The sequence below is a fragment of the Emys orbicularis genome, chromosome 4 (genome assembly GCF_028017835.1).
Source record: "Emys orbicularis isolate rEmyOrb1 chromosome 4, rEmyOrb1.hap1, whole genome shotgun sequence".
Classification (NCBI taxonomy): Eukaryota; Metazoa; Chordata; order Testudines; family Emydidae; genus Emys; species Emys orbicularis.
The window spans coordinates 121,388,814-121,398,291 of NC_088686.1; positions in this window are offsets into that span (position 1 = coordinate 121,388,814).

The following is a 9,478-nucleotide window of genomic DNA, read 5'->3' on the forward strand; positions in this document are numbered from 1 at the left end:
GAGCAGGTGTGTTTCCAGCGGGGTCCTACAGGCATCAGTTCTTGGCCCTATGCCATTTAACATTTTTATCAATGACCTGGAATAAAACATAAAATCATCACTGATAAAGTTTGCAGAGGACCCAAATATTGGGGGACTGGTCAATACTGAAGAGAACAGGTCACTAATTCAGAGCAATCAGGATCTCTCGGTAAACTGGGTGCAAGCAAACAATATGCATTTTAATATGGCTAAAGGTAAATGTATTCATCTAGGAACACAGAATATAGGCCCTACTTACAGGTTGGGATGCTCTATCCTCAGAAGCACTGACTCTGAAAAAGATTTTGGGGTCATGGTGGATAATCAACTGAACATGAGCTCCCAATGTAAAACTGGCCAAAAGGGATGCAATCCTGGGATGAATAAACAAAGGAATCTCAAGTAGGAATAGAGAGATTATTTTACCTCTGTGTTTGGCACTGGTACGACTGCTGCTGGAATACTGTGTCCAGTTCTGTTGCCCACAATTCAAGAAAGATGTTGATAAATTGCAGATGGTTCAGAGAAGAGCCATGAGAATGGTTAAAGGATTAGAAAACATTATAGTGACTGAGCTCTTTGAGTCTATTTATTTAGCTTAACAAAGAGAAGGTTAAGGGGTGACTTGATTAATCTATAAATACCTACATGGGGAACAAATATTTAATAATGACTCTTCAATCTAGCAGAGAAAGGCATAACATGATCTAATGGCTGGAAGTTGAAGCTAGACAAATTCAGACTGGAAATGAGTGACAGTAGTTAACCATTGGAACAATTTCCCATCACTGACAATTTTAAAATCAAGATTGGATGTTTTTTCCTAAAATATATACTCTAGGAATTATTTTGGGGAAGTTCGGTTGCCTCTGTAATACAGAAGGTTAGACTAGGTGATCACAAGGGGCCTTCTGGCCTTGGAATCTATGAACTTGTGCATTGACAAGCATAGACCTCAAATTACCCTCAGTAGTATGCTTCAGAACATGGCTGTTAAATGCTTAAGGCTTCATACACAAACCAGTTCAAATCTACTTCATGACATTCAGGGCTCATTACAGCTCCAAGCATGCTGAACTCAAGTCATCTTTCCACTTATTGTGACTGGTGCCTATTTTAAACTTTCTATTTAATGGGATTTTTCAGAGTAAAATTGGAGACTATCTCAGACTTCATTTAGTAGATACTTTTCATAGCTGAGTTTGACTTAATGGATATTTTACCCTATATTTTGTATCTCTGAGACAACCACAGATTGTTTTTGTTTTTATTTATTTTTTTAAATACTAAGCTTCATATTGGATTGACCGGCAAATAGTTGGGACTGTGCTCAGAACTCATGGAATAACCAGTCTTCTGCCTGCAAAGGAGATTGCCTAGCATAATTTAATGTACTTGAAGTAATATATTATTTTAAGTGGTTTGTGAATATGGATGGTGCTGGCAAGCCATAATACTTTCATTTGAAATACCTTGCCCAGTAGGTGTAATTTTATTGTGATAACATCTCCTGGGTCAAACCCTCAGCTGCTATAATTCAGATTACTTCAGTGGAGTTATGTAGTTTCCACCAGCTGAAAATCTAGCCCGCTATTTGCAGAGCAGTTAACGGAGATGATGCCAGGTGGAAATGCTTGTCTCCTCTGAGGCTTTCTAATGACCCATTCACAACAAGCTGCTGTGAACATGTAGAATGGTTCAGTGTTGGTCTTGAGGCCAAGAATTTACCAAGATTCAAAAAGAGGTTGAACATCTATATGGATAACCAGAATTTTCAAATTTCTACTATTCATTTATTGCAAACAAAAACTCTAGAAGTGACATTATACCTCATGCTTCAGGATTAAGATAGTCTCTAACTATTAGAGATCAGATGAGACCTAATGTGGGGAGGCAGGTTAATTTACAGATGCCTACTGCAGGGTTCTTACACCTTCCTCTGAAGCATCTGGTGTTGATCACTGTCAGAGACAGGATACCAGAATGGATGGACCTTGGGTCTGATCCAGTATGGCAATTCCTATACTCCTATGTCCATCTAGTCAAGTGTCCAGCCACCGACAGCGGCCAGACCTAACTGCTTCAGAGGAAGAAACTCTACAGGAAGCAGTTATGGGACAACTTGAGAATAAATAGAGATTGCTTAGCTTCTTGGGCAGGAGCCATGTTTCCTTCTCTTGCTTGTACAGTGGCAAGCACACTGTCAGTGCTTAACAATGAATAAATAATAATCACTTCTAGTTATTGCAAACAAGGGATAAAGTGCTTTACTGTAACTCTGAGAGATTAACTTTGATGAACAAACCATCATTTTATTACATGTTGATGTAGGGTGTGGAGGTGTCATAGTAAAATATGGCTAGTAAGATGTGGGAGAAAACTGTTGACAATTTAATTATTTATGAATTGCAGTTGCATAGTCAATGAAGAATTTTAATGGACCAGATCCTCAGCTGGTATAGATCTGTCTAGCTGCATTGACTTATCCACAAAGTTATTAGAAATTATCTTACAGAATTTACATTTACCTGACATACATATTGAACCAGATCCTCAGATGGTGTAAATTGGCAGAGTTCCATTTCAATAAAGCTACTAGAGTGTTTGAAACTCTAAGCTTTCAAGTTATAAAAGCATGCTAGATTCAGGATAAATTGCTGAGTGCTGAAGAATAGCCATCTTATCACCTTATTAACAATACAAAGACCAAGAGGTAAATCAGGAAATCATTTCTTAAGGACCAATTCTTAGGTTCTTATGTTTCCTTCCCACATAAAAGCACGTGGAATAGAAGAAAATAATGAAAAACTCTGCACTGATTTTGGCACACTGTGGTTGGGCCACATTCATTCCATTAGTAATAATAATATAATAATCCAAGGGATAAGTGGGGATGGATTGCACATGGGGCCTGAAAAAGTTATGGAGGCTGGGGAACCTATGAGGAAAACCTGCTCCAAAAATGAGGCTCTCTGGCTAGATGGTCCTTTCAGGCCCACCCTCAGTAATGGCAGCACTTCTGGTCTTGCCACTATTGACTGTGTTAGTGCATATGCTCTGTGATTTCTCTGATGGAGATCACATTGTGCAGAGGAAAAATCATTGCTGCTTCAGGCAGCATTAACTAATACCCTGCTTTATAAGTCATGGAAGAAAGGGAACATGTTATTCAGAATGGCTGTTTGACTTCTGACCGCTGCCTTGCCATGTCACTTTATTCCACATATCCCATAGGTTTCATGGTGTTTTGGTAGAGGACAGAGTTGACTATAGAAGGAGAAGAGGGACATTTTGTGTCCCCTGTCATGCCACCCTCCGTTTTCTCCTTGGCATTGTGCAGGAATGGGAAGAAGCTTAGCACCAGGACTTCAGAAATTATCTGAAAGGATATGTTGACACACACACAATATGGTTAAAATTGTTTTAGTGGACTCTGGCAGGGGAAGTCATGCTTAGGTGACCTGCAAGGTTTCTTTGAAGATACTGCTGCTATAATAAATAAGGGAATCTCAGTGGATATGATACATTTAGATTTTCAAAATGCATTTGCCAAGATTCCACATCAGAGATTAATGGGTGAGACAAAGAGTTGTGGAATGTGAAGCAAAATAGCTGCTGGATATGAAACTCTCTCAGGAGTAATGTAAAAGTGTAGTTATAAGTGGAAAGTGTTCAATATAGACTATTTGTGTATGTTATTTTGATGCAGGTGTTGGGAAGAGATCCTCAAATTTGAAGATTAATATTTCTTCCCCCTCTAACTTTGTAAAGAGGCAAGATCATATAACGAAGAATGTAGGCCATACTTACACAAGATGGTACTCTAGCCTGGAAACTAGAGACTCTACAAAAGAATTAAGGGGTCATGGTGGATAATCAGCTGAGCATGAGCTCCCAGGGAGATACTGTGGCCAAAAGGGCTCATGAAATCCTGGGATGCATAACCAGAGGAATCTGGAGTAGGAGTTGAGAGGTTATTTTACTGATGTATTTGACACTGGTGTGACTGCTGCTGGTATACTGTGTCCAGTTCCGGTGCCCATAATTCAAGAAGCACGTTGATTAAAATTGACAGGGTTCAGAGATGAGCCACGAGAATGATTAAAGGATTAGAAAACATGACTTATTGTGATAGATTAAAATAACTCTATTTAGCTTAACAAAGAGAAAGTTAAGGTGTGATTTGATTAGTTTATTTATAAGTATCTATATGGGGGAACACATATATGGAGAACAAAGGCTCTTCAATCTAGCAGAGAAAGGGAGAACATGATCCAATGGCTAGAAGTTGAAGCTAGACAAATTCAGACTGGAAATTAGGTGTAATTTTTTACAGTGAGGGTAGTTAGCCACTGGAACAATTTTCCAAGGGTCGTAGTGGATTCTTCATCACTAGCAATTTTAAAATTAAGATTGGATATTTTTCTAAAAGATCTGCTCTAGGAATTATTTTGGAGAAGTTCTATTGCCTCTGTTATATAGGAGGTTAGATTAGGTTATCACAATGGTCCCTTCTTCTGACCTTGGAATCAATGAATTCCTAGTACACTGCTCTGGGGGAACTGAATGACTTAGGCTATCTCCTTTGTGATAATATACAAAGACTTTTGTTTGTACTGTAGGTCAGCGCTTGGGATTCAGTTCAGTTGGGTAGTGACTGACAGTGTTATCATCCAATAAGCGTTTGGTGACATGTAAAATGAACATGTGGTGTCAGTCCAGTTGCTAGTGGACAGGTATCTACATCACTAAAGGTTAACTTTAAACATGTGATTAAGTCCCATAGAAGTTAATGGGACTACTCATGGCTTAAAGTTAAGCACAGGAGTAGGTGCTTTGCTGGATCAGGGCCTATTGCTGCCATTAGACTGGATGTCCTCTTTGCGAATCTCAGTGGAGAGACAACAGATCAAAAGGGCATGAAGAATGAGCTACCCTCTCAGCCCTGTATGTGGTTCCTCCAGGAGAGCATTGGGGCATTAAAGGGAAGTTTGAGCTGCCTGCTTTGCTGAACCCTGAAGAAGACTTAATTCTTCTGGTCTGCTAACCCAGCATCTTTCACGAATTGTAAAATCATTTTTTAAAAATAAAAGGATTGAGTTTGTGTTAGTGGCTGAGCCTCAAGACGTCAAACATAAAAATTATAAGTGATTGAGTAAAGGAATAGTAGGGAATATGACCTAATGGAACAATTACCAAGCATGCTGATCAGAAAAATGATTCAATTAAACAATCACTGACACTGTCAGCCAAAATATCAAAAATGTACCAGACTGCATTAGTAGAGGAATAGACTATGAATCCAAGAGGTGATGCTATTGCTATGAACAGCATTGTTAGAGCTCCATCTAGAATAGGGTCTATCTATCACAGGATATTATTCCCCTGGGGAGTTGAAACATAGGGCAACAAAGATGATACCAGGTCTCAAGATACAAAGGTGAACAAAGTGCTTTCTCTTCCTGCTTCATCAGAACGTTGGAGACATGGAGGTGACTAATAGGACAAATTAGGAAATGCATTGAAAACTTATTCTATTGTATAGAGAGTTTTTAATATTATGACAGAATCCAGGTATTAAAACTGAACTTGTCCAGTCATTAATGAGGCTGTGCTTCAGCACAGCAATTAAGCACATGCTTAACATTAAGCACACAATCAGGCCCACTGAAGTCAAGGGGACTGATAAGATGCTTAAAGTTAAGCACATGTGTAAATGTTCTGTTGAATGGGGGGCCTAATTACATAGGGGTACACAGACGGATCTTAGATCTATGAACAGCTCTAAACTCTACCAACTACTTTGTCCCATCCCCCCGCCCCCCTTTTGAGCATTGAAATTGTTGGATACAACAAAATGTCTCCTGAAATGAGAGAATCAACTCTCTGAAACTAAATCTACTTCCAAGGTTAATGTATTTATTTATTTTGAGAGTTCCTGATGACATTACCTGGTGCTGTGTTACAATCCCACCTGCAAACAGATCATGAACTAAATCTGGCTCAACAAAAAAAATGAAATAAGAATGGAATTCCACCACTCACATAGGATTATCACTTCCAAAACTGCCTTTGCTCTATCTCGCCACCAGAGTGAAAAGGACCAGAGGAATCCACAGAAAAACTGGATATCCCCTGAGCAGAACCAGCTTCAAGACTTTACACTAAGTCCTCCCTGTCTAGCCAATTCAGGTTGTAGAGGAAAACAACGAATAAAGGTACCCTATGGAAATAAAGAGGATTGTTCTCAAAAGAAACAATTGCTAAAGGGACATAAATCTCCTCTCACTTATCTCAATGTACATCAAGAATAATGCATCTGAGTCAATGGAGTTATACTAATATGAATGAAGGGAGAATCAGGCCCAAGACCTTGCTTCTGCATTTTACTGCCTTCTTCTTTGTCTAAAAGCTCCACAAGTATTAGACGACACAAAAGAAGGACATCACTATTTCCAAACCACAAATACTGGAATTAGATATTTCTGAATGTAGCAAAGTCATTCAGCTGCACACCTCTAACCCCCATACACAATTATAGCCCAAATTATTACCCTGAAAGGCTCCATAAAATGGGGAGAGTTAGTTAAGACACGTGCTGAAGGCTTGATGTATGGGATGGCAGATCCTTAAGGGGTGTGGTTCTGAGGGCAGAACACAATCCTCTGAAATGTTCAATGTGGAACCCAAACTAGATATTGTTGCAATTCTATTAGGGTTCAGTAGAGGGGGAAACAGGCCACTCTGCAACACCAGAGTTATTGAACTCTTTTTACCAGGTGGCCAAGTTATTAGTTTTTGTCCAAAACAAAACAAAATCTTGATTTAAAAACTCTTTGACCAGCTCTATCAAATGAATTACAGCAGCAACGGTATTCATGAGAGAAGAGTTATTGAGAAGACAGGGACTTTATTTGCAATAAAAGTAAGAGTGCAATAGAAGAACAAACTCAAAATATTTTGGAGTTAGCTGCACATGGGGGCAGAGAACAAGCTATAGATACAAGCTATAGAGTCGCTCTCGCTCCGAGTTATAATCTCAAAACAAAAGAGAGCCAGGGTCAGAACACTAGTCTTGCAAATGTGTTTATACTGTAATTCAATCTGTGTCCTACTTTACTGTTTGTCAATTACATCATGCTGAGAATTGCTGCTAATGCTGATTCTTGTAACCATTCCGTTTAAGGTCTTGTGATGGAAGGCTGTGATACACTTTAGCACATACTGTACTCAGTATATTCCTGAAACTATCATTTAAAAACAAACAAAGTCATTCTTTTATATAGGGGAGTCCAAAAGGCTATTGCTTTTCTGAAAGGCTAGACATACCACTTCACACTGATCTAGTTAGATCTCACAAATGAAACAAGATGGGACCTACCACTTGGCTGAGAGCTTTCTATGGCTAAACCTCAGGTGCAAGGTGTTGGTGAGTTAGTAGGTGACACAAATCTTTAGGCAAGGCATTGAACTACTTTGGGGTTTGTCTTTCTGAAGAGATGTGAAGCTAAGCCTGATCTTTAGAGGTCATGTAAGTTTTTTACAAGAGCAGTCATGTGATCAAAAGTGTCCTAATCAAATTCCAGCTCCAATATTCTGCCTATCTAGGTTTCTCTTGTTTTCCTAATGGCCTAAGTTTTGACTGGATATAGTATCCTTCACTTCCTGTCTTAAACTGTTGCATAGTGTTGCTGTGCACTGTTAAACATTTGCTACAATCTACCCTAGAGGGTTGCATATCATTCATTATATCATGCCATCCATTCATAATGGGCTGCATTTCACCGGTGAGTGAAGACTCTCTTCATCTGTTGTTATCTATCTTGCAAAGCCCTTTTCTGCTCCTTCATGATGAATGGCAATATAGAACTGTTAGTGTTGTACAGATGCAAATTAAAATATCAGATAACAAAATTACTTTGGAAAAGGATGACCATAATAGTGTTTTATTAGGGAATCTCTAAGTACAGTTAGATAAATGCAGGCCACGGCGTCTGATGCTTAAAAAAGCCCCAAAACAACCAAAAGCATATTTACTGTGGGCCATATGCTTAGTTGTTTAGTTTTCACTCAATCCTGACTCAGGCAAACGCCCACTGAAGCCCATTCAGTAAATACATAGGGCCAGAGTGGGAACCTTTTTTTTTTTTAACTGATATAGTTACACTGGTGTTACCCCTAGAGCAGATGCATTTATGTTAGTAGAAAGGTGCCTTATACCATCATAGCTTATTCCCTTTCCCTTTATACATGCATAGCTGCATCCATACTAGGGCAGTTGTACTGCTTTAACTATACCACTATAGTTAAAACAGTACAGCTTTCAGAGTGTAGACAAGGCCTTAAGTTCCTCAAGGTTTGGCCCTGGATAAGTATTCCCAGACAGAGAAGTGATCATTCCTAGGAAATGTTGTAACTAAACACAGCAAAATATTAAAGAATCCAGTCAATTATCTGAAATACAGAGTACAATTTGTCTAAGACCCTGGTTTGCATTCAGGGGTGGACATAATGGTAATGCAGATTTTTAGCCTGTCTCCAGCTGTTCTGGATTTGATTTAAGTTCAGTGAGACAAGACAGGAAAAATTCAATGTATAAAATTGGAGGATTACTGCTGATACATAAAGAATACATGCTGCTGACATCCGACAAAGAAGTCCTGGCACCACTAGCAAGGTCTGAATATTTCTACGGCTTTAAAAAAGGGACTTTGGAAAAGCATGCTGAGAGGCAGATTGAATTAAGGCTTGGAGCTCCTATAATGTATTATGGCCTAGATTTTCAAAAGTGACCAGTGATTTGGGGTTCCTCAGTTTTGAGGGTACCCACTTTGATTTACGTAAAGAGGCCTGATTTTTCAGAGGGTGAATGCTCAGCACTTTCTGAAAATCAGGATCCTTTAAGGTGTCTCAAGCTGAACACTCAAAAATTGAGATAACCAAAACAATTAGTCACTTTTTAAAAAAACTTGGCTAATGTGTGTGTGTGTTTATATACACACAACTGAACAGGGCCACTAATCATTTCTTGACTTGGCCAGGCATTTATTTCAACCCTTCAAATATTTTCTTTTGTTTACACATGGAAAAGTTTAGGGTCTATGTTTCTGACTGTATACAGTGGAATATGTTATATTTTATAAAATTGGGATGTTTGGCTATCGACTGAATATTTTTCTCGTACATCAACATGATTACAATTTTTCCCTCCTTGGTGTATTTATATTGCATCCAGAGCTGTATTTTTGTTGACTAAATCACCTCCTACAGCTGTTACTGTTCCACCAACCTACCCTGAGGTCACAACAGTGACTGATATGTATTCAGACAAGCAGATGGGAAAACTACTTGTAAAGCATTATAACTAACACCGTATGCGGAACTTTGGACTTTGAAAGGCAAGAACATTGCGAGCAAATCTCAGCAATGTTGATTTAAATAATTAAAGCATTAAGAA